A 12,643-nucleotide genomic window follows, 5' to 3' on the forward strand; every position below is an offset into this window, starting at 1 on the left:
GAACACAGAGAGAGAGAGAGGGGTGGTAGAGGACGGAGATGGACAGGGGGGGTGGAGATGGAGGGGGGGGTGTGTGGAGGAGATGGAAGGGGGTGGTGGTGGAGATGGAGGAAGGGGGGGGAAAGGGGGGTGGTCATGGAGGGGGAGGGGTGGAGAGGGGGGGGTGGTGGTGAAGGTGGGGGGGGGGGGTGGAGGGGGTGGAGGGAATGGTGGTGGAGGGGGAATGGTGGAGGGGGAGGGGGTGGTGGTGGTGGTGGAAGATGGGGTGGTAGGGGAGGGGAAAAAAACTTAACGAATGGAAAACTTTGACAGAAATCCAATGGGAGGAAGAGGTGGTCACCCAAACGCTCTCCAGGCTTTCTTGAAGTAATGGGATTGATAAGGATGAATGAACGGTGGGTGGATGGCTAGGTTATCGCTGTGAGATGGGCTCGAAGTACTCACCATATGAGGATGGGAGTGGGGTGGTGGTCGATAGAGAAGGAGGAGTGTCTTTCGTAGGGCTCGGAACGGGGAAAAGGATGGAGGCAAGATGTACTAGGTTTGAGAAGGGAGGTGGTTTCAATTTTTCTTTTGGGTTATGACATTTAGAACCTTTAATCATTGATTGCCCATAACTTTTGGTGGTTGTGTCAGAATGTGCTTCCATAAAAAGGAGAAATGTTTAGAATTTCAAGCTCTACACTCTAACAACATCAGATGGTCCAATTTATTCCTTAAGGTGATGTTTTTCTGGAAAAAATGCATTTTCCTAAACCGATAACGAAGAGTTTCAGCTAGGAAATTTTTATTTTTATTTTTAAAATTTTTTTACTAGAGTTGGAAAAATTTTAGCTCTCCTAGCCCTTGAGTGTTATGTTAGTGAAAGCTCGAAGTCATCTATTTTTTACACATACTTGCATATGTTTACTCGTTTCTTGAGAAGCTAGTCTCCTCAATAGCGGTGGCAAATGTTGGCTCTTTCCCACGGCTTCCGTAGGTAGAGCAGGGTTTTCTCAGTATGTAGAGTTCCGAGGCTTTTTGCCACCTACAAATATATTGGGGTTGTAATTTGTAGTATAGGTGTAGCTTAGGACCTCGAGTCCTATTCCGATGAGAGATGTAGGCTTAAGTGTAGTAAGCAAACATAGTGCATGCATGTGTAAAAGGAACATGTATCATCATGGTTGAGGTAATGGAGGCTTTACCACAAACATAGCGCATAAATGTGTAAAAGGAACGTGTATCATCATGGTTGAGGTAATGGAGGCTTTCACCTTCATTGGAGGTTGAGGGGTTTAGGAGGAGTTTAAGGGTTAGAGGGAAGTTCAGGGTTTAGAAGGAGGTTCCAAGGTTTAGAAGAAGGTCCAAGGTTTAAAAAGAGGTTCCAAGGTTTAGATAGAGGTTCCAAAGTTTAGGAAATTCCAAAGTTTAGAAGAGGTTCCAAAGTTTAGAAGAGGTTTTAGGGTTAGAAGTAAGATCCAAGGTTCAAGGTAGAGTACATGGTGAACTTTCTCCCTCGTAGATCATGGAGGTTAAGGGTTGAGGAACTAAGGGTTTAGGGAGAGTATAGGAGTGGGAGAGGAAGAAGGTGTAAGAGCATGGGGGAAAAAAGAGAGAGGAGGGAGGACGAGGACGAGGAGGATGAGGGAGAAGGAGGAGGAGGAGGAGGAGGAGGAGGAGGGAGGAGGAGAAGGGAGGAGGAGGGAGGAGGAGGAGGGAGGGGGAGGGAGGAGGAGGAGGGAGGAGGAGAGGGAGAAAACTCAAGGTTGGAGGAGATGGGAGGTGGAGTTGCAAGGTTAGGACATGCTTTTGGACGTGGAGTGCAAGGAAGCATGGACACTTGAGACAACTACTTGGAATACCAAAGTAAAACTCAACACAATGCCTCAAAGAGTGTAGGCTTCATTCCATTATGGGGTATTTATACAAGTTGGAGAGCTTCTCTGTCTGCATGTAGGAATTGTAAGACATTCTCTCTCTACATGTAGAACTTGCATATAGAAGTTGCATGTAGGAGTTGCATGTTGCATGTAGGACTTGCATGTAGGAGTTGCATGTAGGAGTGGCATGTAGAACTCACATGTAGGAGTTGCATGTAGAACTCGCATGTAGAACATGCATGTAGGAATCGCATGTAGGACTTGCATGTAGGAGTTTTAAGTAGAACATGCATGTAGGAATTGCATGTAGGAGTTGCATGTAGAACTCGTATGTAGGAATCACAAGTAGAACTTGCATGTTGAGGATTCCTGAGAGAGGTTATTCCTAGCCTCATGCAAGTACAAGTAGAGCTTTGCCACTACTCTACGCACACATTTTGTACTACCTAAGTTCATGTTGCCAGAGAGACAACATGCACTCATTTACATCTTCAACTTGTACACAGGTGATTCAACTTTCTACATTGTTAATGCCTTGTAGGATGTGAGCAATTTGTTCATCACTTTGTCCCTCACATCTCTTTATTAGTTTATCTTCATCACTAATCAAATGTTTTCTTATTCTCATGGCCGATCCCGTAAAGACTTGGTTGCAGAAGTTGCACTTCCACTTTTGATGCCCTAACATTGTAACAAAATCATGTGGTTTTGCAACACTTTGGCCTCTTCCTTGAGTCTCGTTTGGCGGTTGATGTTGGCCTACCCTATCTTCTCTGTCGGTCATGATTGTTGTACATGTGAAAAACCATCTCAATTCATTAATATGTTTTCAGCAACTTAAGACAATGTCACTAACATGACATCGAAAACAAATGTAAGTTTGCTAAACTTCAAGAGAGAGAAACCATCCAATCATCTTTTCCCCTCCTGACATAAATGGATGGTTATAGACGTGGTAATCTACTTGTAGAAATAGACATGGGATGGAAAGTTGCCTTTTACCATGTCTCGCTCTTTCTCAAGTAAGCATCTATCTGCACTATGGTCATTTGCATCATCATGCTCTGTATGCGAATGTCAGTATTTCACACACACTAGTGGTGTACCTAGCAATACCTACATGTGCACTTATTGAGACCCTTTGTTTAAATCTATGAAGTGAAGGATGCTACCTAGGTTAGACATATCTAATGTAAGTTTAGACATACATTTCATACCTCTATAAGATCAACTAATTATTCTAAGATAAGATAGTATTAATCTCTGCACATAAATGCACAGTATAGAATGCCACAAATTTCTTCTTACAAGCAAACTAGTAGAGTCTGTAATGATCTCTAGCATGTAATTTGTGGGTTGATACAAGCTGGCAATTGCAAGCTACACAATCGACTAGACTTTTAATGGGTTGCTATCAGCTAGCGAATGCGAGCCACAACTGGCAAAAGCCAAGTATTTTCATCTTCCTATTACCTAATAAGTATATATAAACTATACTATATCATTTTCAATTTCACATCCATGTGTGAGTAGTTACCAATCGGCATATGCGGACCACCCACTGGCACATGGTTCAAAGGTATTTTGTATCCATATGTGAGTAGTTACAAGTCAGCATAAGTGGACTCTCCAATAGCACATAGATACTTACATTCAATGTCATATATATTTTTTACTAGTTTTTTGTAACCTATAGGCTATAGTAACATAACAAAAATGTGAGATTTTTACTAAATTTTAAAAGCTAATGTCTAAGAAAAAAAACTTTTTTCCTTTTATTTTTGTGAAAATAACTTCAAATATTTTTTTTTTTTAACATTCTTTAAAAAATAATTTTTCAAATCATAAACGGTAAACCATCAACTTAGAGCTACGCATTTATCCATTTTGCATCCTACTTGACTGGCCTAAGCGATCCCACCACTGACACTAGACACTTTTTGAAAGGATATAAAAACTCTCAAATTAGTTTGGAAGCTTTCTTTATACCTTTTTCCTTGTCCTTCTTTGTTTTTTGAAAGACTCCAAGCAGAGCTAGATTCTCGAGAATGTCAATAGTATGAGGTCAATGCAAAGTATATATAAGAAATGGCACCACGCAGTATGTTCACAATACCGCTCGGTATATACCAAACACCCACACGATACAAGAAATAGACCGTGCCATGTATGCATCAGCGCATGGGATAGGTGAACACCAAGTGGTATACATGCCCTTGTACCGCATGGTAAGTGGTTTTACCACGAGGTAAGTGGCTGCAGTTGGTCTCGATTAAAAAACATGGCGGGGCTGATTTAAATTGCTCTTGGGGGAGTTAAAAAATGTTTTAAAAGTTTTAATTCGTCAATTTAAAACAACCGCTTTAATTGCCTCGCAAATCCTTGCACGTTTTAGTCACTAGCGGTTGCCTTTCCAACAAACCCTTTCTTGTTCGCATTTTTTCTATGATTAGAAATCTGTGATGCCTTCCATTCACTCATCCAAGTGTAAGCTTGTTCTCTCCATTGATCGGAAAGGTTGCATTGCTCACCTTTGCATATAATTCCCATTTTCCTATTGGGGACCTCCAAACACTTGAGGGATCAAGTGATGAAGTATCACTTTAACATCCGACTCTACCATTCGACTGTGTGACTAGGCTAGCTCATGTACATAAGGTCAAATATTCCAGATACCATTTGATCATGTAAAATGTTTGAGCTTCCATGGTCAGGGATTTCTTTGTCACTCAATCCTATTAATTGTTCAATCGTTGTCTTATGGACAAGCATCTAAATCTCAGTCTTCAGCTGCTCTTGTGTTGCCATACAAGATGGGTGTCACTACTACACACGGGCCTTGTTCCAACGATTAAGTGCCTATGTTTACTACATGTGGCATGCTAATCATCGATATGAATGGGAGGATTAATAAGGTCAATATATACCGACCATTACACTTCTATTAATGGTCGGTATATACCGTAACAAGGTTGGTACCAACTAATAAGGTCGGTACCGACTATTAAGGTCGGTATATACCGACCAATAACAGAAGTGTAATGGTCGATATATACCGACTCTGTGAAGCTTTCCTATACTGATATTTAATAGAGAGTGTTTCCCAATGAAAAATATATATCTTTTCATACATGTTTGATACTTTGAAAGAATAAAAATACAAGAGCATGTACATCAATTTTAAAGCTCATATATTCATGTCCGAGTTTGAGATGAAAAAAATCAATCAAGAGCATTTACATCAATAGCTTCATCTTGAGCCAAGTCCTGTGTGCCAAACAAGTCTATCTCCAACTCTATACCCAGTTAATCTCCTATATCATCATCATACTTTGGCATCATACATTCACCTAAGACTTGATCTTGTAATTTCCCTTCTTCAATAAAGTTGGGTGATTCTTGATCGTCATCTTCTTCATCAGTACTGTGATCTCCATCTTCCTCCCATACGATGTCAATATGTACATCTTCTTCTTGGCTCATATTGTGATCTTCATCTTCTTTGCTAGATCCATCTGGATCAATTGGATACGACATTGGTAGTGGCATCTCCATATCCACATCTCTATCTTCAAAAATTAGTTTACTTCATGGTGCAACTTGGATCACGTACCACCATCTTGGATCAGAATGATCCGGATGAAAAACCACCTATATTGAAGATGGGCATCAATTATATGAATTTATGATTAAGTAGATATGAACATGTACCAATTGATCTTAAAAAATGAAAGAATTCAATTAATTAAATCATTAGTATGCACCTGCTCACAATGCTCAAGAAGAACAAAAGTATCACTTTCATCGATCCAAAGTTTGGTGGAGTCTATTGCAAAGAAACCACTATTGTATTTCCTCATTGTAGCATGGGGACCGTTGTAAAGAGTTCTAAACCATTTTACATCAAGAATAAAAATACTAAATCGTATAAAATGAATTTCATAGACTTTGCGTATGGTCCCACAATAATCCAACTACGAGGATAAAAGATTGGTTTTTGACATTAATCCAACTATGAGGAGAGAAAATTGGTATCTAAAGCACTTGCTCGGCTAGGTTGTGTGAAGTTAGCCATGACTCCACAATCATATGTGACTCTCTTTGAATTGATGCGTTCCATGAAAAAATATCATCAATATGCCCATAATGCACTGTACTTTTTGTACTGCAAAAAAGCATCATTAAAACAATGAGGATGCATATATTTTATAGTGTATATTGCCACAAATAACTTAATTACATCAAGAGGTAAGAAACTTTCATGCATCATACATCCAAATGAAAACTCTCGCTCGTGCTCATTTATTGTCTCTCCATCGTGTTTAGCTTTACATAGAACCATTTGTAGCCAATCAAGTGGCATGTCTTTGGGGAGAAGGGTGATATCCCATGGATATGGTTGCACTCGCCTATGCATGACTCTAAATCCCATCCTTGCATTTATTCTTTTTGCTTTGGCTGCTTCATATCTCTCAATCCACTTCTACATCTCCTTGCTATTGAGGATACAAAACTTATTGAATTTCTCCATTTGCTCCTCACTCATCTTTCTTTCAATCCCTTTTTCTTAGGGAGCCTCACCAATGATGCGATTATCACCCTTGTTATGCCAAGCCTGCGGCATATTGGGATGCATGGATGTAAGAAACTCTGTGATATATACTAATGACTCTTGCACAAGCCATCCCTCTTCGATGATTGCTTCCGGTCTTGCTCTCTGCCACCTTACAAATCCCTTGAAAGTTTTCATAAACTGTTTGAGAAAAAACATCCACCAACTATGAACGGTACCTGCAATGGCCACCTCATCAACTATGTGCACAAGCAAGTGCACTTGAGTTGTCATAATGGTCAAGGGAAAGTGCTTCTCAAGCAAGCACATGGCTTCAATGGAGTACACCTTAGCCTTCTCAATGCTCGATATGGAGATCTCTTTTTGAGATATCCACCTATTTCACGTGCCCATGTAAGATTCATAATTTTGCTATAGATTATTCAACTTAAATTGAAGAGAATGTAATCAATGTGAGTTGATAGTAAGCATACCTCACAATACCATTGATCTTGAATATAGCATTTCTAACATCTTCTTGTAAGCACTCTTTTAGTGTAATTGGGAGGATGAACTATCCAAGCAACAAAGAAGTCATGTCAATAATATAACATAATCATAATTACACTAATAAAATGCATTACGACCATCGGTACACTAAACCTACAGCTTAGAATACCTATAAGACCTTATGCCAATCATGTGGACTTGAGCCCACTAAGCTTATTGTCCTTTGAAAATGCTCCTTTCAAGCAATGCATATACCCTATCAGTGTTTGAAAAGAGGCAATGTCTGCCTTGAGCGCTGCCTCCTCTCTCTTGGAGAGAATCCATGTTGATTTCAAGAGGACAACTGTATGATTTACCACACAGTTGGGGCCACAAATCAGCCTGCATCCTATCCATAGCTTCCTATCCATAGCTTGCAAGTCTTCTCGCACTCCTCTCGAGTCTTTGTCACCAACCAAGTGTGCCCAAATAGTAGCCCCTATATTCTTGAAGATATGCATGGTATCCAAGAGATGATTGATTTGTAATTGACCCCAATAAGGAATCTCTTGAAAGATGGATAGCCTCTTCATACCATGAGGAGGCTTCTCTCCATTCTACCTCCAAGGCTGAATCCAATCACTTTCCTTCAAAGATGGTGGTAGTGGATCAAGCTAGCCTTCATGCGCAAGATGGTCCAATGGAAGGTATTGAGCATGACCTTCATAAACCATTTTCCTCATATGTTTGGAGTGTCATCCAAGTGCACTCAAACCCTTCCCACAAATAGGACAAGCATGGTACCCACTTATTGCAAGTCCTACATGCATGCATGAATGTGTTAGTATAAGACATGCACTAGAAAGCGAGTCATAAAAGTATCACTATGCATGACAAGACACAACCGTATACATGTGCACTCTCCATATCCTAGGTAGTCATGCATCATACACATCAACATTTCATTGACCAAAATGTCATTGGTATGTCTAGGAGCTCTAGAATATCAAAGACCCATAATCAAAGGTGCCACATACACATCCATATTTTTGCCCTTGTATTTCCTTGGCACAAGTACTACAAACTTGAGGTGTCCCTTCTTTATTGTTATCCATTATAGTGGGACATTGTAATTCACCAAGGATATAGGCCATGTCAACCAAGATGTCAAGCGTAACTCAAAAGGGTTCATGCCATCCATGGCAAGCCCAAGATGTAAGTTGCATGGCTCCCTTGCAAAGTCCGGCCACCAATTGTCTATGTGCTTCCAAGCAGCACAATCTGTAGTAATCCAGAGTGTATCATCAATGGACCAATGTGTAGCATGCCAAGTCATCAACTCTGCCATCGATTTGCATCGGAACATGTGCTATATTCTAGCAATGATGGGAAAATATCTCAAGACCTTTACTGGGATGCTCACCCTGCAAGTCATCTCTACATCGTTGCTCCCCACACTCCAAAAAACTAACCAAATCTCCATGCTCACAACAAAAGACAATACAATCATTACAAAAAGCATGGATGGTATCATAATCCATACCCACCATTGTCAGCATCTTCTTCTCTTCATCTCTTGATGCAAGAATGGTATTTGGTGCAGGCAACATCTTCTGGATCAACCTATTGCAATTCAAACATACATATGCTTCCAATAACGAGAAACTATGATGATTCTCAAAACAATCAAGATCCAAATTGAGATAAATTATGGGCTAACCTCATTAAGGCTAAGACACCTATATCGGACCACCCATACTTTGCTTGCAGATTCAATATTGAGAGACAAGCCCATAGTTTTGAAATCCGATCACCCTCGTACAACTCTATTGATTGCAACTCTCGCACCATGGCCTCATCGCACCATCGCCTCAAACTCGGATGTCACGTGTACATGTGATGTAGTGCCCCTAAAAATAGAATTCATTATGTCCACCATACGCTCATCATCATTTGGCACATCCGAGAGACTACCCTTCTACTCAAAGTGTGAAGGTATATGTGCCCCCCCGCCACCCTCCTCATCCTATCTCAAGGTCTCGTGTAAATACAAGATCTAGTCTCAAGGTTTCGTGTAAAGTACGCACGAAATATTAATCACGAACTCAAATAGCATTGACTTATCGATGGTCCATCATCACTACCAATGGTCGGTACTAGTGCGGGCTCCTCCCCATACATATGCAAATGGCACATGACAATACGGCGTTGATGTTGTACTTCTTGCTTGCAATGAGGGCAAGGACAATACAACCTCTCGGTAAGCCACTCCGCACTCTCAGGCACAGTGGGACATTATCTGACAAGCTTCCACTCGTCCCTTCCATCTGCACACCTCCAAAATCACAACATAAAATGATTACAATTTAGTCAAGATCCAAAAAACAGCTTATTCGTAGTTTTTATGCTCTGATCATTGGTATTTACTAACTTTTAGGGATACACAAAGTTGGTGTATATCGATAGCTTAAAAACAATACAGCGTCGGTATATACCGGTGCTGTAGTGCTAAAAGCTAAAACCTGCATTGCCACCCCTCACAATTCCATCATGGGAAAACCCAAAACCTCTCTTTCTTCCTCACCTTTGATGACCTCACCTTCCTCCAAACCTCTTCCCCACACTCCTCACCCCTACCCATACCCTCTCCTAACACTTGTTCTCCCTCTCCACCCTTCCCCCTCTCTAGAGACTAACGTGAAAGGTCATTTTCCAAGAAGGTGTGTCTATTTCAAAAATGTAGGTTTATTCCTTCTCCCATTTCATTTTGTAAGTGTTGTTCAGCATGTTTCTGCTTGCATTGCTAAGCCCGTGTGATCATTTCCATGCTTTATTTTCAGAGTTGAAGGATAAAAATCAAGATTTGGTGAAGGAAAGAAAGCTCACCTCTTCTTTTTTTGGTATTTCTCTTGCTTTCCCTTGATTTTCTTACTTTGTGTGTTGTTTTGCATCTCCTTTGTGTCTCCTTTACTCAAGTAAGTCATTTCACACCTTTTGTTTGTACTTTTTCATTTTGGTTTTCCACGACATTGTCTGTGAGGCATTTGGGGTTCCAGGTACCATCCAATAACTCTTAAAGATTGCCCTCTTCCCCTATCCTATCACTCATAATCTTTCCCTTGCCTAAGCATATGCATGCATTGCTCTCTTCCCCTATCATATCACTCCTAAGCATATGCCCTCTTTGCATTCCTTATGCCCTTCTTTCCTTGCTTATGCCGGCCTCTTTCCTAAATCCCCTACCCTCTCAAACTCATAAGCATATGCAAATGCTTATGCTTATGCATGATCATATGCTCATATGCCGATGCAAATGTATACAAGCATTAAAAAAATCATATGCTTTCCCTGTCACCTATTTCACTCATAATATCTTCCCCTATCCTATCACTCCTAAGCAAAAACAAAAACATTAGTGGGGCAAAATGGGACTACAGCAAGCCCTATTTTTCCCCACAAAAAAAAAATTGTGTTCTACTAAAGGTTAGTATATATCGACGGTTATTTGATATAGAGTCAGTAGATGTCAACCTTTACCAACACTTCCAGCATCGGTATATACCGATGAATTTATACTGATACACATTTTTTGACACTAATCCCAAAAAAATTACCAGCCTTTTTACCTTTTAATTAAAAAAAACTGTGTTAAAAAGGTCGGTCTTTGTGTCGGAAAATGGCCTATACCTTGTAGTGTGTGTAGTGATCTAGTGCATGCAACAATTGTTTGGTAAGCACTCAAACTTCAAAACAAAGCGCATTCGAAATACCCATACAAATTTGCAATCTTGGTGTAAACTAAACCACTCAAAGGCAATGTGCAACATGCAACATCATTAACATTTCTAAATAACTTCCACACTAGTCAAGACTTTCGATCCTTAGAATAAACTACTGACTTTCCAAGGCAATGGTATATTACGTCAAGTAATTCATATCTCATGACATAATCCACTACTACAGCAATCACTACGTGATCAACTATTATAGAGCAAATTTCATAAAGTCATCGAGTGTTAATCTATCAGCTACTACTAGATGCAAGAACATGAAACATATAATAGCATCACATAACCAAGATGATCTAGATCCGCTTTGCCAATCACACGTCCAGTTGGGAAGAGTTTTATCGAAATAAACCGACTGGCAAAAGCGGCCCATCATCCGGATAAAACCTGGCTATATTGGCACCTATGTACATAGATAGATATGATATACAAGAAGATTAAAGTAGGGGGAGCCAACTAGCAAATGCGAGCCATCACCCAACTTTGATCTTTACTATTACAAACATCAATTGAGGCAAGGCAAATCCGATTGGCCAAAGTGAATCATCTCCTAGCCTAACTGAGACATAAAGAGGCATCTTTCCCTCTCTCTATTTTCCATGTTATCCAGCTTTGGTCATTCAAGGATTGCAACAACAAGGAAGGACTACTTGAGCTTGCAAAGTATCACAACAACAAGGAAGGACTACTTGCAGATGAAAGGGTACATGAACAAGTGAAGTTGCTTTCAGGACGGAAGTGGTGGGCACAATGGGGAGAATCAACACCTCTCCTACAAGCAGTAGCTATGAAAGTCTTAGCTCAAACTACTTCTAATTCTTCAAGTGAGAGGAATTGGGGTCATTATAAATATGTTAATAGTGTGACTCGCAATAGGCTCCTATCAGCACGTGCAGAAAAATTAGTATATATTTATGCCAATAGTAGGTTGCTTGATCAAATAACTGGAGAGAACTGCAAAGAGGCTATCCCACGATGGATGAATGAAGAAGAGTCATACTTTGATCAACTAGCAAGAGAACAAGAAGAAGAAGAGGAAGAAAATGATGATGAAGAAGTACAGAATGCAGTTCAAGTAGTTGAGGGAGAAGAACTGGAAGAAAACTCAGATGATGAAATTAGGTCACTGCTTGGACATGCCGTTTAAAATTTGTAATGCTTTTTTTTTTGGGATGTTAAGATGTAATTTTCTATATTGGAGTGAATTTATTTCTATTTTGGAACTGAAAGAGTACGATCAGTGATATTGTACATGATTCGCTCTTTCTACATGATTATGTGCTTGTAATATAGGATGTCTAATAATTTTTTAGATTCCTAAATCATGAGTTATTTCTTACTTATTATGTAGCAGATTTAATTTGAAGAATCACTCCACCTTGTGCACATGGCATCAAATGGAAATATATGTGTAGAAGAAATGAATGTGAGATAAAGGCTTGGACAAGCAGACAAGGAAAATGCAATATGCATATTGCGTATGGTGACACTTAGGGAGATTGGGTTACTAAATCAATCACAAATGGAGGAAATAATAAACAGCTCAGCAAACTTGCATCTCTTCAAAGATAAAATTATAGCTATAACCCAAAGAGAATTCATAGAAGAGGATTTAAAAGAACTTCAGGAAAAGCCCGATCAGAAGAATCAAGTCATGAATTGGATTGAAAGTTTTATAGGATGCAACATCACCACATATGAGGAATCATCAACAGTGATAAAGAACTCGATAAATGTTTCTAACTTGTATTTGTGGGATTCAACATGGAAGAATATGAAAGCAAAAAAAAAAGGCAACTAAAAAAAGATTACTGGATATTAATGCAACACTTGCAAAAGCCAACATGGCTTATTCTCTCAGGGGGGTCACTATGTATAAACCCTCTATATCACGTGCGTTCAAGGCCTATATTTTAAATCCCTTATCTATAAATTTTTTCATTAATAAAATG

This window comes from Dipteris shenzhenensis, chromosome 30 (assembly GCF_047967505.1).
Source record: "Dipteris shenzhenensis isolate YYH24624 ecotype China chromosome 30, Dip_SZ_1.0, whole genome shotgun sequence".
Classification (NCBI taxonomy): domain Eukaryota; kingdom Viridiplantae; phylum Streptophyta; class Polypodiopsida; order Gleicheniales; family Dipteridaceae; genus Dipteris; species Dipteris shenzhenensis.